This window comes from Leptodactylus fuscus, chromosome 2 (genome assembly GCF_031893055.1).
Source record: "Leptodactylus fuscus isolate aLepFus1 chromosome 2, aLepFus1.hap2, whole genome shotgun sequence".
In the NCBI taxonomy this organism is placed as follows: Eukaryota; Metazoa; Chordata; class Amphibia; order Anura; family Leptodactylidae; genus Leptodactylus; species Leptodactylus fuscus.
In genome coordinates, this window is record NC_134266.1 from 54,744,823 (window position 1) to 54,762,847 (window position 18,025).

The 18,025-nt window shown below is 37.5% G+C and overlaps 1 protein-coding gene across 2 annotated transcripts in view; it reads left to right on the forward strand.

The window, feature by feature from the left end:
* Positions 1–248: 248 nt before the first annotated feature.
* IL1RAPL1 (interleukin 1 receptor accessory protein like 1) overlaps positions 249–18,025 on the forward strand; it is a 1,300,731-nt gene continuing 1,282,954 nt past the window's right edge. For both annotated transcript variants that reach the window (XM_075263837.1, XM_075263838.1), the window contains exon 1: positions 249–1,182. The gene's annotated coding sequence lies outside the window, so the exon portion shown is untranslated. The remainder of the gene's footprint in view (positions 1,183–18,025) is intronic.

The window sequence follows — 18,025 nt, forward strand, 5'->3', positions numbered from 1 at the left end:
TAGTATGGAAGTGAGCAAGTAGATGAAGTGACAAAGTGCTTGGCTGTACACTGAGCGGTAGCGGTGCGGTGCCTGCCAGTGCTGCATAGGGTGACCCTGGTGCAGAATCAGCTGGCATCATCCTGAGGTTATGGGCTATGCCGCAGCCAGGGCTGACAATGAATGCACTTGTTATCACAGGCAGCAGCAGCTAATCCACGAGACTTTTTCTTGATTCCATGTAAGGCTTTCCTGTTTTAATTCAGCCTTCTAAACTGGAGGGCTGAGGATTGGCTAGGACTGAAACATCCATTGGGTGGCAGTAACAGTATCGTTTTTGTGCCTTGCAGTTGCAGCAGGCTGGAGAATGCATTCAATCAAATGAGGAGATCTTATTGAAACACTGGATTCATTTATGCATTGCAGTTTCTCCCCCTTTTCTGTCTCTCTGTGTCTCCCTCTCTCCTCCCTGCTTCCTCTCTCTCTGGATGGTGGCTGTTCATCAAGTTGCATTCTGACATGGTCTTCATCTATACTGGAGATGGGCATGATTCGGGAGCTCACAGACAACTGATTTTCCTTCCTTTTACCTCCTTCTTCATCCTCATTTTGGAGTGCTAGGACCCAGGAGACACCCTTTCCAGCAGCAGGAGTTCTTTCACATAGCAGTACAGTGCAAGGAAAACCCCATTGGATGTGTTATTGCAGGATACTTGTGAAATATACATACACTGCTTCATCTTCTTCTTCTTCTCTTCTTCTTCTTCTTCTGTATTTTTTTTTCCCTTGGCTGCATCTTGAATATGGAGAGATCTTACATGTATAGTAGGGCTTTGCTTTGAAAGGCTGCAGGGACAGGGAAGCTTTCTCTTCTCCCTGTTGATAAGAGACTTCTGTGGTTCTTTTTTCTCCTTTTTGATTCACACCTGGATTGGATCTTGTACACATTGAACATAACTGGCTACTTTGAGAGCTGGAGCAAGCAAGGTCTGCTAGATGGAATTATCCTATATGGTGGGGAACTTGGCACTTGTGAATGGGGATCCTTTTGCTGCTTGCTAGCAGAAGAAAAATTCCATCTATCTATTTCTATCCACATATCAAGGGAATAAAAAGGTGGATGTGCTGACTAAGCATTGTGATGACCAGCTATCACCTTGCTGACTGATTCCAACAGCAGAATATTTTGGAAGATCGTGCTGGGTAAGATGATTTTCCATTCCACAAAGCATGCAGTGGTCTAACTAGTGAAACTTGGGTGCTGCTGAATAGGGGGACTCCCTGATGGCTGCTGCAGAGTATTCCCATATATTGGATAGAAGTGGGAAATCTAGAGCTGCAGATAATAACATTGATGATGATGGGGTGTTATATTTGTTATAGGGCATCAGGGCGCCCTGCCTGGTGCTACCGTTTATCATAGGGCTGTATCGTGGCCAGCATGCGAAGGGTTAATGCAGCATGGTGGTAACCTAAATCAGATATTAGCTCAGATCCACAATGTATATGATATGAACAGTAGTGTCTGGTGCATTGATCACACAAGCTGCTGCAGCACCCTGCATGCTTACATATCCACATCCCCGGCTCCTTCTGTGCCATTTTCCCTTTTCAGCAGGGGGGTAAATGGCATTAAGTGTATTGGTATGGATTGGGATACAATTATTTCTGCAGATTCTGCAGGAGAATTATATAGCTGCAAGCTGTTGGAGGAAAATAGAGCAGCACAATGCCTGGCTGGCACAGTCTCTGCTCTGTCACAGTCACTACAGCATTGCTGTCAATTAAAACCAATAGATCCCATCTGAAGGATTCCTATAGTGTGTACAGCGAATACATAGGAGATCCACCGGTCTGACAGGTAGTACTGGAATCTGCATAGCTGGGGTGATGCATGTGTTGAGTCTGGACTTTTACTGGTAGACGTGAAGGAAAAAAAGTTTTGACATAAGGGGTCCCCTAAAATCCCCGCTTGGTAAAATGAGAAGGACTGACTTTGCTTTACATAAACCATACCCCTAAAGTCCTATGTGAAGGGAACTCCAGTCCTTGTTGCATCATATTTGGTGAAGGTGATAGGACAGCTGCCATCCACTAAGGAAAGGATATTCCTTGTATAAAACATAGACTACCCGCAGATTAGGATTGTAGAATAGAGATGAATTGATAGATGAGATTTTGCTGCAATTCTAAAATAGTCTGCCATGCCGTTGGCACCAGCTTTCCCACAGTATATATATATTCCATGGGTCAGGGGATGGCTAATGAAAGCTGCCAGGTTTACCCCCCACCTAAATCACAACTCCAGAATATAGCAAGTCTACAGGCTAACAATGGTCCCATTGACAAGATCAGCCTGCAGTCTTTGTCAAGGTCAATGTTGAGGCCAGGACTTTCATACAGTGTTTGTTAACAATGAAGAGGGGTTAAGGAAGTTCTGAAAGGGACTGTGAATAGCAACCACTGCATGGGACTAGAATACAACTAGTTCTCTTCTGTGTTTCTCCATTGGGTGGTAAATGAAGCATCTAGCCACTAGGCATGGGCACCTCTCCGACAAAGTCTAACAAGTTTGGAGAGATGTAAGAGAAACCTACGACTACACAACCATTACCATCAGCTGTGACTATTCAGGAGAGGACTTGCTTTATAGGGTGGCTTGTTTTGATTTATTCCTCGGCAGGAACAGGAGACAGGGTGACATTTTTCAAAGTCTGAAAGGGTTAAAGGTGATGCAAATAGCACAGAGCATATTTCAGGATGACACCAAGGAAAAGCGTCTTGTAATGCTGGATGAAAATGGCTCCTGGTAGGAAATAAACCTGATCAGATTTGCATTTATTAAACTTTTGAGCGGTGAGCTAGTTATATAGCATATTATACAGACGTATCAGGCTTCTGTATACAGAAATGCTGGCTAGTATATAGGGTGGCATAGGGGGATCCATCCAGCAAAGAGCAAGCCGGACGCTGGCTGAGAGGCAGATCTAAGTTGTTCATCGTCCTTTGCAGCATGGTATAATTATATGGAGGCTAGGAAGATGGATGTGATGGAACAATCATTAATCTCATATTCCTTTGTATAAGTGATAACCATACGTCATCCATTACATTCCGAAAATTTCAAAAACACCAGCAAAGCAAGTTCTCCAAATAGGTGCACAATGCCCGACGTGGCCGCTAGAATGTGATATTATGTTATCAGAATTCAGCATGTGGAAAGCAGAATTTCATCGTTCTGTGGTCTTCTTAAAGGGATCATTTCCCTGCTAACCTGTGCTACTAGAACAGATTCCAAACCATGGCAGCCTCTGTTTCCTATCAGAGAACCATGGGCTTGCGAGCTTACAATTTTACTGTTATGTAGCAAGATGAAACAGTTCAGATGGAGAAGACTTTAGTGCATTGTATTATTTAGTTCTCTGTACTTGCACAGCACAGTTATCGGGGTTAACTCCTTCACTGCAGAGGAATATTTTACTATGCTGTGAAATGTTGTGGACAAGACTACGCAGCAAAGTTTAGGCCGAGTGTATAAAAGCTACATACTAGGTACATATAGGTAAAGTCATATACTGTACTAGATTTACTTGTATGCTGAGACATCTATCTATCTATCTATCTATCTATCTATCTATCTATCTATCTATCTTTAATAATCATACAGTATCTATCTATTTATCTATCACTTATCTATCATCTATCTATCTATCTATCTATCTATCTATCTATCTATCACTTATCTATCATCTATCTATCTATCTATCTATCTATCTATCTATCTATCTAACTATCTGTTCAATATCTATTTATATATCTATCTGCTATGTATCTATCCTTTAATCCATTTATCGACTTGTCTGCACAAGATTTGTGTATGACCTGATTTTTATGTATCTGCAATGTGTTGCTTGTAGTATATGACTGTATGAAGCTTTCCTCATACAACCATCCTTCAGGGGTCAGAATAGCACTATGGCTGCAGTACTGTATCAGCCACATTCAGCATCATGCCACGATACAGTAAACTCTGCTCATATATTAGCATTTATTTTTTCTGCTCTATAATATCTGCATTCTTTCAGTAATGTAAGCGACCTTGAGTATACAAAGGAATGGTAAAACAAGAGGGAGCGTGACATAATGAATGACATGAGGATGCATTTTCCAAAGCAACAGTATGTACATTGTTTCAGTAATGTAGCTTGGAGACTTATTTTCCTGGATTCAGGATGGCATTTCCATTCTTCTTTTGAGTTTTCACATAACAAATGCTCCCTAGGATAACATTTAATTATATTGGTTTTGACAGTTTTTGAGGCTATATTTCATTGTTACAAAAAAAAAAAAATATATATATATATATATTTGAGCCATATGGGTTTTATCGCATGTCAACTAAAAGGTGAATACATAATATGATATAATATAGTAAAAAAAAAAAAAAAAAAAAGAGTATATATATATATATATATATATATATATATATATATATATATATATATATATATATCACAAGTTAAATAATTGCCTATAAAGGATTAGCCCCAGTGGCCTATGGTCTTGGTCTAGAATGTTCTTTCTATGGTTCTGCAGATTTACAGATGACTCTAGCTGGGCCTATACTTTAGTTTTGCTGTTTCTTCACTTTAAGACAGGACTAAGTCAGCACTAGTACTCATTGGGTAAAACTTCAAAGCATCTATGGGTGGCCATTGAGGAATCCAAGAGAGAAGCCATATTTAGAGACATTTGTAAGTCTTTGTTCTTTCTTAGAGGAATCTGAACTAGGTTGTTTGCTACGTGTCTTCTAAGCTCTGAATTCAGACTATAAAAATACTCTTAGAAGGGACGGTTTGCTATAATTCTATATGGCTGTAAACTAACATTTACTTTGTTTTTTACATAGTGTAATAATTCTAATAATATTTTATTTGTATAATCTGCTTTTTCTACTTTAAATTGTATTCTTCCCAAAGTTGAATCTATTGTTAATGTTGACCTGTTGTAGTATACAGCTTATACCATCCCATTCACTTAGTACAAAGCCTTCCTTATCTCCTGTCATTTACCGCCAACTAACCTCCTATGCTCATATACAGTATGCATGGGAGGAAGAGCCGCTAAGCAAACAAGTTATTGGCTCAAATCTCAATACATGCAATTTATTCTTGGGTGAGAATATGTGTGTCCTGAATACAAAGAACCAAATGATATTATTTATTCTCAGAGCCCATTCATTCTATGATATTCTACATACGAAGGGTTCGCATAGATATAATACAAAAAAACTAAACAGGTGCAATAAACTAACTTAGTGACCGGTTGGTACGAAGAGAGACAGGACCTTATTCGAACTATAAGGGAAGGAGGGCAGAGATATTTGAGTGTCGTCAGCATAGCAATCTTAGGGTATGTTCTCATTGAGTTTTTTGCAGGCAGATTTTGATGCAGAATACACCTCAAAATCTGCCTGAAAAAATGTCTCCTATTTATTTCAATGGGAGTCTCTAGCAGTTTTTCCACTAGCAATTTTTTTTCAGCTAGCGGGAAAGTGACATGTCTTATCTTCATGCGGATTCAGCGGCTGAGTCAGCAATTCGAGACTCCCTCCTGATTAGGCCCATTCATCCAGGCCTATTCAGGGGTGGGATGCCATGACGGGATGCCAATACAGTGCATTGGCATCCCGTCGTGGCTAGCCATGCAAAAAAGTCACACGGCAGAAAATGTTTCTGTCGGGTGAACTAATCCTAATTGTTAAGGGATTGTATGAGTTGCAATGGCATAGATGGAGATTAGTAGGGGTCTCAGAACAGAGCTGTTTGGGTCACCAGGCTTCACCAGGCTTCACCAGCATTCAGGGGTACAAGCGCCTAGCTCCCATTCACTTCTTTGGGAGTGCCAGAGATAGTTCAGCTATTTCGGCTGCTCCCATTGAAGTAAATGTGAATAAAGGTGAGTCTGTGTTCACAAGGGGTTCATCCGCTTTGCCACTGGTTGTATTCACAGCAAGAGTAGATATGCCACATTGCCAGGTTAGGTAGGGGTCGCAACATTCAGACTTCCAGTGATTAGCATCTTATCTGTAATCCTATGGCTAGAGGATAAATGTTGTTGTTGTAGTATAAATGAAGTCACTTGTGAGTTCCTTGACCTATATATTAATGTAAGGTCATCTATACATATGTCCATCCTCCTACCAATTACAGTTGAAGGCATGTAACTGTAACACTGCATTAGGGGAAAGGGTAATAGTTTTTAAAAAATCTTATAGTATTACAGGTAATACAAAATTCAGGCTATTATATAGAATTTCTACCACTATTATCCAATATCATGAAATGAGAAGAATGATTAAAAATGACCCTTTGCAAAACAGCCATTGGACAAAAAAATACTAGATATGACTTGAATGAATCTTATCTTTTAACCTTCTAATTCTTAGAGTGTATACTAGTATACTGGTGGGTAGGGATGAGCGATTGACTGAAAAAGATCGGAAACGAAATTCCGATACCGATAGCTCAACTTACCTGCACAGAACTACTGCTGCTCCACGTTGTTCTTGCTCCTCTTCTCTCTAATTCACATGCCTGCAGAGCGCCGTGCGCACCCCCGCCTCCCAGGCTAGTGTTACAGATGCTGGGAGAAGGCGGGGCTTGTGGCTTAGGAGATCGTAGGCAGGTACTGGGAGGGGAGACGTGAGTGATCCATTGACTTGTATTAGAATCAGAATTGGGATTGGGTTCGGTTTCGGATGGAAAATGATTGGAAATAGAATTTTAAAAATGATCCTGAAATCTCAAGATTGGCTCAACGCTACTGGTGGGTTTTCCAGAGCATTGAGTGTGTTACCTTGTCCTAACCCAATCTAATTGGCGTGTAACATAAATAGTATTAGATTGAAGCCCATATCGCATAAGTATATCATAATATAGACAGAAGGCATTAAAGCAAGGCATGTTACAACTGAGACCAGCCTCAAGGGAAGCCTGTAATGTCAATATGTTGTTGGGAAAGGGGGGAAGGCAATAGTGAAATGTCAGAAAAGGCATATTTCCATTGTTAGCATAGCATGTTGGCATCAACATAATTTAGTGTTGAGGTCATTATGTACAGAAGCTTGTAGCCATTATTAATGAAACAGATGCCATGTTTTATTTACTGCTACTCACAATTCTCCTAATATGATATTTATAGCTTGAAGTTATAAGACATAAGAATAAAAAGTCACAGTTTTCAGATTTAGTGGTTTGTCATAAGAGATAATCCTGAATCATTTTAGATAGCTTGGATGAATCATAATGAAGCAGGCACTGTGTTGCTACATCTAGGACACTAAGACGTAAAAGGCATAGATAAGACACTAAGACGTGAAAGGCATAGACAGATTCGCTAGAGAAAAAGGAAAATGATGTGACCCTATGTAATATAGAATAATAATGATAATAATAATATATATAATAACATAACTGAGCCATACAAGTTATTAGTATACAAATAATTGTAATGAGCGGCTTTAGTATTTATAGTATTTTAAAAGAATGACTGATATACATAATACAGTAATATAACTGTATTAATAATATTTTTCTAGATGTGTTTACAGTATATTCAGGCTGAACACCATATAATAATACCATACATAGGACAACAAGAAGATGCTCTGTGGAAGGATTCTTCGGTGTAATCTTAAGAGAAAGCCATGGCACACTTACTTCAATGCAGATGTGTAGAATATATGTAACAGTTATATAGAATATATCATATGCCCTTCATATAATCATTGTACAGGTATAGCAAAATTTATCCCAAAAGACAACAAAAGCCATTGAAATATCTTAAAATAGTTGACGTAACACATTATATATGATATCAAATTTTTCTACATCTGAATTCCGAGTAGATCCAGATAATTTACTGAATGGTTCGGTCCAGCAAGAACCTTTGCCCAGTCGTACTTGGATTACGTCATCATATTATAGTGTTTGGCTGCTACTTCCTACTTATTCTCCAGATATGACGTGAGAAAGATCCTTATTGATTCAGAATGTTGTGCAATGCTTAAATTATCTTGATGTACTCTTATCGAAGTTAGGGCTTCAGAACCTTGCTTTATGTTAGTCATTCTGCTTAGAAAGTGGCCAAGAAACGATGCCAGGTCAAAGCTGGCATTTTTTTCCTCCAATGTCCGCAAGATACTCATTATTAACAGGACATGGAAATGTGGCACAAGCTGCTCTGGGAAGAGACTGATGCATTGTTGTAAGTGTAACTCAACTTTCTGACAAATTTAGATTTTCTGGCAGTAATTAAATTGTATAATATACTTTATCAACAAACTTTGATTCCTTTCTAAGAAGTCCTGGATTTCCTTATTCTTTCTTTTGTTTGTGTATTGAGAAATATACACTGCTTTCACTAAATGTATGGGTGTACGGGAGTATAGACTTGTATAAAATGCAAAGAAGCCAACGGTATGCTCACACGGCGCCGCATCCGCCGCTCCAATCAGATGCCAGCATGAAGACTCGGCGGCCCGCTTGATTATCTACACCTCTGCCCTCTCCATCACCTGCTCCAATCGGAGCTCAGGGCGATGACGTCCTCTCAGGTCCTTCAGCCTCCACCGACCGTGCTTTCAGTGCTCGCGGTTGTAAAATTCGCCAACCTACGAGGATGGTAAGGCACCTATGTTTCCTTCCGGGCGCCATTCTAGGTATGTGCAAAATCTGACTGTAATCCGTAAAAGATGGCTCTTCTAGGTTTTATAATGTCCAAAAAATAACTGTTCGAAGTTATATTAGGCCTGAGCTTCCATGCATTAAGCAAGAGCCTTCCCTCCGACCTAGAGAATGTTGTGTACAGATTGAAGTTCGCAACAAAGAAAGAATAAAGAAACAGGATTTCACAGAAAGGATCCAAAATGTCTTAATAAAGTATATCAGAAATGTAATAATCAAAAGCTGTGTTTAGTTACTTATAAAAAATTCTCCATTATTCAGAAATTCCACTCGTAGTCTGTTTACATATATTAGAAGCCTTTAAAGGATTATTCCGGATTAGACAAAAAAGTCTGCCTTCTTCTGAAACAGTGCACTCTCTTAGGATTGACCTCTTCTTCATTCAAGTTAATAGGGTTGGGCTTCAGTATAAAATACCAGATGAAGCCTATGTACAAGATGGCTCTACTTTGAGCACATCGAATAAGTTCCAGGCAATGGTTCCATTTAGTAGAGTCATACTTGGACTACGAAGACCTTAGACAATCTTGACAGACTTCTGAAGGGATTTAGAGCACCATGAAAACATAATTGTGTAATGTGTTTGTCATTTGACTTACAACAATCTAAAATAAAGAAGAAAATATTATTTAATATCTTTTTATCATTATGAATTTTATGCAATATCAAGCTGCTAATGATGAGATAATGACCCGAGGGATAAGACTTTGCTATAGTCACTTATCACTTTTCAACAATAACAACCTTTTCTTTAGGTGTTACTTCCTAATTACACAATTTATCCTCTCATTAACTTGCAGTAAGATGAGGTCAGATGACACAAGACCTTGATCATATTGTATGCACAATAGACTTACATTGGGAAGCATTTATCACCGTCTCATCGCGGCTTTAAATGTAAGATGAGGGATAAAGACAGGACACATAGATTGTAAATGTATAAAGAAGGCCTATACGTACCTGTAGGTGGCTGGACATTTTACTGATTCCATTATTGCTGTCATAGAAAGCCAGGCATGGGATTCTTGGAAAGCTTGTGATGCGATTGCTGAGGTATAGGTATAGTGGGTATCAATTGCTACTGAGCCCTGGAGCTTTAGGGGATCAAAAGGTGTCTCTACAATATAAGACACAAGGTAATACAGATAGCTCATGGTAAGTTGGTCTTCATTACAGAGTTTACATTGAGGCTCAGATGTTTCAAGTTATGGCTTGGGTGAACAAGTTGGATTGCATTGTATAGTCCCAGGGTAGGACTGTATGCTCTTACAGTAGATGGATTTCAAGACCATAGGCATACAATGATACACAGAGATAAAGGCACTCCATGTGGGACCGTATATTTCCTAGTGCTATATTATAAAGATGAGCAGTACTTCTATGGAACTAACCCCAAAAATATTTTCTGCTATCCGCACTTAGGAAGTTAGTGTGGATAGCATAAAAAAAAAAACCAAAAAAAAAAAAACCTCAGGATAGGGAATAAGGGTCTGGTCTCTGAGAGATTGACTGCCAGGATCCCTGTGATCCCAAATGTGATAGAGAACTATGTGTGAATGCACCGGTGGTGTATATACGTGACCGCTGCTCTGTTCACTTCTGTGGGACTAACACGACTAGAAAAATAAATGAAATACTGGTCACTCAGTTGAGCTTGATGGAATTCCCCTTCAATAAAGTGGGTTGGGTTGATCATTGACTGTTATTAATAATAATAATAATAATAATAATAATAATAATAATAATAACAATATTATTATTATTATTATTATTATTATTATTATTATTATTATTATTTGTATAGCATCATTAATTCCGTGGTGCTGTACATTATTATATTAATTCCATGGTGCTTTACATTTGAGGGTTTACATATGGTACAAAAAATATACAAAACAAATATAATACTAACAATGACCAGCTGGCACAATGGGGTAGAGGGCCCTGCAAGGGCTTAGAATCTACAATTCTTCAAGTGAAATATTCATGACGCAGTTAAGACTTCCATTTTAAACGGGAGACACTATACCAGTATGAACAGATGTTGTATAGTAACAAACATTACAAAAGTTTACATAGGCCCCCATAAAATTAGAAGCATATAGAGGTATAATAGTGGGCCATATACTGGACGGTCACTGATTGTAACTGCGTAACAGGGAGAGATGGGCTTAAAGGAAGTTTATCATGTCCAAACTAAAAATAATGGCACGTAGGGGTTTTTCATAGAATTAAAAATGTACATTTGTGGCCACAAACCAATGAAAGAAAAATTACATTTTATTGGATGTGCCCAACAATGTCCCTGTAGCTGTGAATGACATTTTCAGCCTTTGCCTGCGTCACAGCTGTCTGTACTAAATTTGTCTCTACCCCAAGTCCACTTTGCATATCTATATAAGATTATTATCGCTACATTGCGTTATCGTTTTGTGGCAATAACAGTAAGTTTCTGCTCCTATTAAAGGCCCCTAAATGAACATCTACTATCTACAATTGGAGCTCTCCTTAGATTTTTAAGAAAAGAGATAGAAGAAATGGCTTGTCGTATCCACTATGCATACATTTTTTTTTTTTTTTATCTGTAAAGCTCTACACTTTGCAGCCGAGTTGTACAACACATAGTAACAGGGGCGAATCAATACAATTACAAAATCGGTTCCAGCGGTAATTTAGATTATCTCTCCTACAGAGATAAGCAATGGTAAATATAAGAATTCTGTAGATGCAATATACAACTGGCTTTAATACTTGCACAAATAAATATGAGGTATATAGGTTTAAAAAAAAAAAAAAAACATTAGGATAAAAATTTTAAAGAACTCTAATAAGGATGCATCCTTGTTCTAGTTTTACTCATTGCACTATATGCTTCATTGAAACTTTTCTATCACTACAGCAATGCATTATATTACCGTATAGTACAGTCTTTGACAAACTAAGTAGAAAATGTTCTATTTTTGTGCGGTACATTTCATTGTGTACTAGAATCTGTATAATTATTCACCCACTCAGGTCCTGAGAGGGTGAAAATTTAATAATATATGAACCTATAGACAAGGAAGTCAAGTAAGTTTTACCTTCATTTATAAGAATCATAAGAATAGCAGTCACATGCTTGATATATATATATATATATATATATATATATATATATATATATATATATATATATATACATACACATGTGTGTGTGGTAGGTGACTGTATTAATATGCTTCACTGTATGACCGATACATTTTGGTTCTGTAGAGTGTATATATGCGTATTAATTCTGCTATAGCAATTGTAAATTGCAGATCCATATTACCAATTACACACTGGGTCATTGTGTGTGCCAGACTCATATATGAATATTTTCTTTTATACTTGACTTCTATTATTCAGCATTTTCTGAAGAAGGATGCAGCGGAGTCAAGCCAGGTTAAACCTACATAATGCAGAAACTCAAGGTGTAAATCCATCAGCTTTCACCAATTCCGCCAGAGGAATACGTGTGGTTATATACTGTTGAACAAAAGAAAAGCATTCTACATACCGGTATAGAAGACGTTAACTTGGTAGACCATGCACTACATTATTAAATGTAGTAAGTGTAATAAAATGTAGCACTACATTATTAGCATATTGTGGCATCTGTCATGTTAACATCTGCTTCATCTGTAGGTAAAATCCAATAATTGGTGATTCAGAATTGAACTACATTTCAGGTGTCATTTATATTATTAGCACAGAGTTGGTATTTTCTAACTGAATTTTCACAAAACGTTGAAATATTTGTTCTATGTATATGTAAGTATATGTCTTTATACATGGTGTTTTATCAGTTTTTCCACTGCTAATGTCCCCATTTTGGCTTTAGCAAATTTTGCATCTTACTTTGAGGCTGTGGGCATATACAATAAGAGCAGTCTGCCCCCTACCCTCTCCATTATGTCTACTGTGGTTTCTTTACATGCAATTCTGCCAGGAGTAACTGTACAAGAGCAAACAAATAGCTTAGAAATCCCCAAGTGACCATCATATAGGAGATCCTGAAACATTGGACAGTAAATATAGAACAGATATATGCAAATAGCCATTACATTCTACCATCTACCATGTAGACATGAGACAGGAAAGGAGCAATCTATGAGCACAGTCAGTAAAGCTGCTTGCTGTCTGAACTATATCTTATCTGTAACCGCACAAGCAGCCAGAAGTGCATGCAAGTACATAGAAGACTTTTTTTTCCCACATTATAAGCTGTGAGATGTGCAGAATCTTCAGTCCTTGCAGTTTGTAGACATGTGTGAGTCTGAGTAGTTTTTCCCATCTGCATTCACTGTGTGCGAACCCTCCTTCCTCACCTCATTGTCTTTCCGTCTTGCTGTTAGGGACATACTTCCTTGGTAACGAAGGAGTCAGCTGTATATCAACTAGAAGAGAGACACCTATAGGAAGAAACTTTACAGAGGTTTTCAGGCATAAAACAGCAACATTTTTATTTCAAGTTCATGACATGTTGGTTCAGAATCACAATCTCTATGAAAGATGTCTGAAAAGTTAGTAAATATTTAAGCTCATCTACAGTGACATAACAAACATAATCTATCTATGCTATAGAGGGATGCATGGCGCACTTTTGGCAGAAGACCCTTTTATGTACAAAACGTGCACCACAACCCCTGTTCTGCACCTCACTTGCCACATGTCACCCCTAACCTTCAGTGTCAAGCTGAAAGTGGTGAAACATTCAATCACTGGACTAAGGGGTTAAATGTGCAGTACTGGTGATGTCACTACTGGTGCATCACTTGGACCCCACATGTGACCAATGAGGCCAGTGATTGTCCATAGCAGTTACAAAAGCTTTTGCATTTCAGACCTGAGCGGTCACCAGAGGGAATGGGGTGCATGGCATCTGAACTGGAGGCCAATGATTGGTTTTGTTTCCGTTTTTATTTTACACCACCCCCTGGGTTTAAAAAAGAACCATTCCTACAATTTTTGTCCACTAGACCATCACTACTGTATGTCATTAAAGTGAGAAAAAAATAGGACCTACAAAATTTATTGTATAAAAAAAAAGGATTTTTAATATTTTGGGTTTGGATTAAAGGGGACGTTCGTAAAGTATTTTCATACAGTGGAATGAAATGTATAAGTTTTCCACTTTCATAGAAAAGATGTAAAGTCTAATAAGTCTGTAGGTGACAAATTGGATAAAATTAGCTATATAATAAAACCAGTTTGGGTTAAGTCCTTGACTTTGATAAACTACAGACATATCAAGAGATGCAAGAAGCGTTAGATGGAATATTCTATATCATGTGTAGTATATAAATTGCCTTAATTATTTTGTGTTCAATTTTAATTGGAAATATTAAATTACACATTTGACTGATTACAAAGAAATAGATGCTATAAAACTCAACTTTACATGTTACATGTCAGACATAATATCATACCATATTAGATAAATCAGTGCATTGGGAATCCTTCACTAGACTGAAGAATGTGGGTCAGCTAAGAGATGCAAACTTGCAGCTTCCTTGTTGGTTCTCAAGTCTTTGTTTACTTACATCTGAATAAATGTGCAATTTATTCACACAATATTCCCAGGTGTGAATACCAATTAATTTAGACAATGTGGACTAGAATATCAAATTCACTTGGTTAAATAGACAGCATGTTTTTTTTTTGTCTTTCTGTATGTATTTCAGTATCTATCTACAGATCTTTATGTATTTGAGATCAGCATTTAACTGATCTCCATTTGGTTAAATATTCCAGTCTGTCTTGCAACCAATTCAACACAATATCACAACATACTAACAAAAGCCTTGAAAGGCTGTAATGCATCCTCCCCACTGGGTGGTCACATATAGACAGCCAATCGTATATCAATAGGATAGATAGCAGATTATTTTGTGTTTCGAAAAGTTGCTTAACTTGATATGTCCAACCAAGATCTCTCAAATGTATGAAAAAAGAGGACTTTTATTAAACCAAGCACAAGAACCCATTCTCAAGCTTGAGTCTTGAGAAACACCCCCTGTGAAATAAAACATTGCATTTCGAGCTAATAACAGTCAATCAAAAGTCCCAGGCGGCGCAGGAGTTAACAAAGGATGGTGCAGGTTACATTGAGCCCTGGCCAAGGGTCTCATTCAGAAAAACAAAAATTGCAGCACTCTGGGATTTAAAGATGCAAAAAAAAATTTCAAGCTTGAGAAAGGTCCTGTCACTTAAGACAAAATGTTGCCCTCACATGGAACAAAGATTTCATTTTTTTTTTTTTTTTGTATCCTGAAATTGCGGAGTGTCTCTGTCTTTCTATTTTTTTTTTAATCTATCTATCTATCTATCTATCTATCTATCTATCTATCTATCTATCTATCTCCTATCTATCTATCTATCTATCTATCTATCTATCTATCTATCTATCTCTATCTCCTACCTATCTATCTATCTATCTATCTATCTATCTATCTATCTATCTATCTATCTTCATATATCACAATCCTTAAAGGATTGTTACAGTTCACACTTTAACCCCTGCACAGCCTTAAAATAACAAACACTGTATATGTACCTGTAAGTATATGTACCTTTCCGTTTGGCTGCAGATCCATCAGAGAGTCACCATTCAGGTCTCTGGTGTTCCTGACCATTGGCCCACACATGAGTGATGCCGCCAATCAGTGATAGTAGTGATGCTCTGCTCAGAACATATTTGCGAATGACTTGAACAGATACTTTCTGATGGAGCTGTAGCCAAACAGAGAGGTAGATATATAGTGCTTTGATATCAACAAAGACCAAGAACCCAAACGGCCACTCTGCTGGCTCCGATAGGGGAGATAAGTATACAGTGTTAGATTTATTGGAGGTTCTGAATGGGTTAAAATATAAACTGGAACACCAATATGATGTAAGAGAAATCTATTATATTTTTTCAGTGCATAACAGATGTTGGCTAGAGGTTCCCTATTGTTAGTAATGTGTCTGTCAACCAGAAGTGAATAAAATTATGAACGCGGCATTATGAGTAGCATAGTATCTCATTGTATTAGCAGATATATCCACCCTTAAACTAGGATTTGGTTAAGAACACCCAGTGTCTCATACAACCTATTTCATACAACATTGGAACATGCTAACAAACCCCTAGACTGTCTGCAATTCAACCAACCACTGGGTGGAGAGCGGCCATAGGATAGATATTTTCTTGCAGAGTATTGTGATATTGTATTGTCTAGAAATGCCAGTCCTCTCATAACACACATATCTGGGCATGTCAAAATAAAAGGTGAAGAAGGAGACGTCTGGACCATCTGGACTTCTTCTTGTATGCGATATGAATCAGAACTCATATAGAATATTATGTTCATAATTTCTAATTTGGCATACAGTATAAACAGACGATATCTTCATAAGACATATATGTATCAGATCGTCTCTGTTTCATCTACGGTCCGATAGATACATAAATGGGATCTGTAAAAATCTACTATAGGAATTTAAGAGAAAATAAAATAGGACAAAACAAAGAGGCATAAATATTAGCCAAGGAATAAGTAATAACATGTTGTATAGGAATACTGTATACATTTTTATTTCCTACTTCCTTTGAAGCTTACATAAAAGTGAGCATCAGCATACCTTTGAAGACATAGAGAGGTATCGCACAGTATTCATTGATCCTCATAAATGCAATGTAGATATTCACAAGACAGTGAAATATTCACACGTTTTTATTTCATTATTTAAATAGAATTTACACATCCAAACAAAGATTCCTTATTAACTTACGGACATGAGATGGGAAAAATCCAAAATTTAAATTTCAAGGGTATAGGCAAAAACCAGTATAATATGTGATTTACACACTACGGTTTGTACATTTGTAATATATGAGTATGCTGGCTGCATAATCCCATAAACAAAGACATCATGGTTCTGTATCATTAATATCAGACGTAGTTCAAATACTATTACACTCTCTAGCCTTAAGCAAATTGGAAGGATAAGTCTGAGTCAAGCTTAATCCTGAAAAAAGGTTTATAATTTGATCTACGTATGATGGCTTGTGGAAAATGAACAGGAAAAAAAAAAGAAAAAAATGGACTGAGACAATAGTAAAGTAATGATGGATATGGAAAAGGAGTTACTTAATAGGTGTTATTCAACATATAAGATACATAATAAAACAAATCAATAGAATTTATAGGAACATCTACATATAACAATTGTGGAGTCTGTGTCGGTTCCAGAAAGTTCAGTGGTTAGCAGGACAATACCAACAAGAGGGCCACTTTTGCATTTTTTTTGTAGCTATGACCATAAGTACTATAAATGTGGTATCACATGCAAGTTTGAGTAGATGGACTACTAACTAATAAATTGATTGATATTTATTATAATATATTTGACCGGTTAGTCACATGTTTTTGTAATAGATTTCATTTGCACAGGTAAATAGAGGTATTACAAGGCACTTCTCTATGTCTAACAACCTACACCGTGCTACTTCACTGTATGTACAGGCCTACTCCTCTACCATTTGGCTACACTATGGAAACAATGCTGAACACCAAAATGTCCAAATGATTGCAGCAGTAGCCATGTCCTGTATTCAATATTGAGCACATTCAATTACCTAATCCTTTTGGAGAATTAATATATTAACTCTCAATGCATCATTTGTGAGAGTGCACAGATGTAGCCAAGTTTAACATGACTTTTGACACATTAAGGAAACTGTTAATAATTAGAGGTGAGCGAACACTGTTCAGATCAGCCGATCCGAACAGCACGCTCCCATAGAAATGAATGGAAGCACCTAGCACGCAGACTTAACCCCCCACGTGCCGGCCGCTTCCATTCATTTCTATGGGAGCGTGCTGTGAGCGTGCTGTTCAGAACGGCTGTTCCGAACAGTATTCGCTCATCTCTATTAATAATCACTTTAAGGTCGGGGCCCCACAAGACTTAAACCGCGGTGTTTTCCTCCAAAGTGAGAATCTAGAGGATTCTAGAGAATCCAATCCACGCATTACAGAAAAATCCATGCAGCGGAAGTGCTGAGATTTCCAACGTATTTCCACCTATCCATATTACGTTATGTGCGTACAGCAAAATAAGAAAATAAACAAATAATTATTTACTTTGTCCCCAGGGATACTGGTGTTTGAAAGGTCAGATATGCTATAGTTAATCATATTTTAGAACAAACTATACAATTTTGTGGAAAAAAGTATTTTTTTTCACTTCCAGCTGTCCCTTATGTTTGCATATTGGTCACACAGAATGAT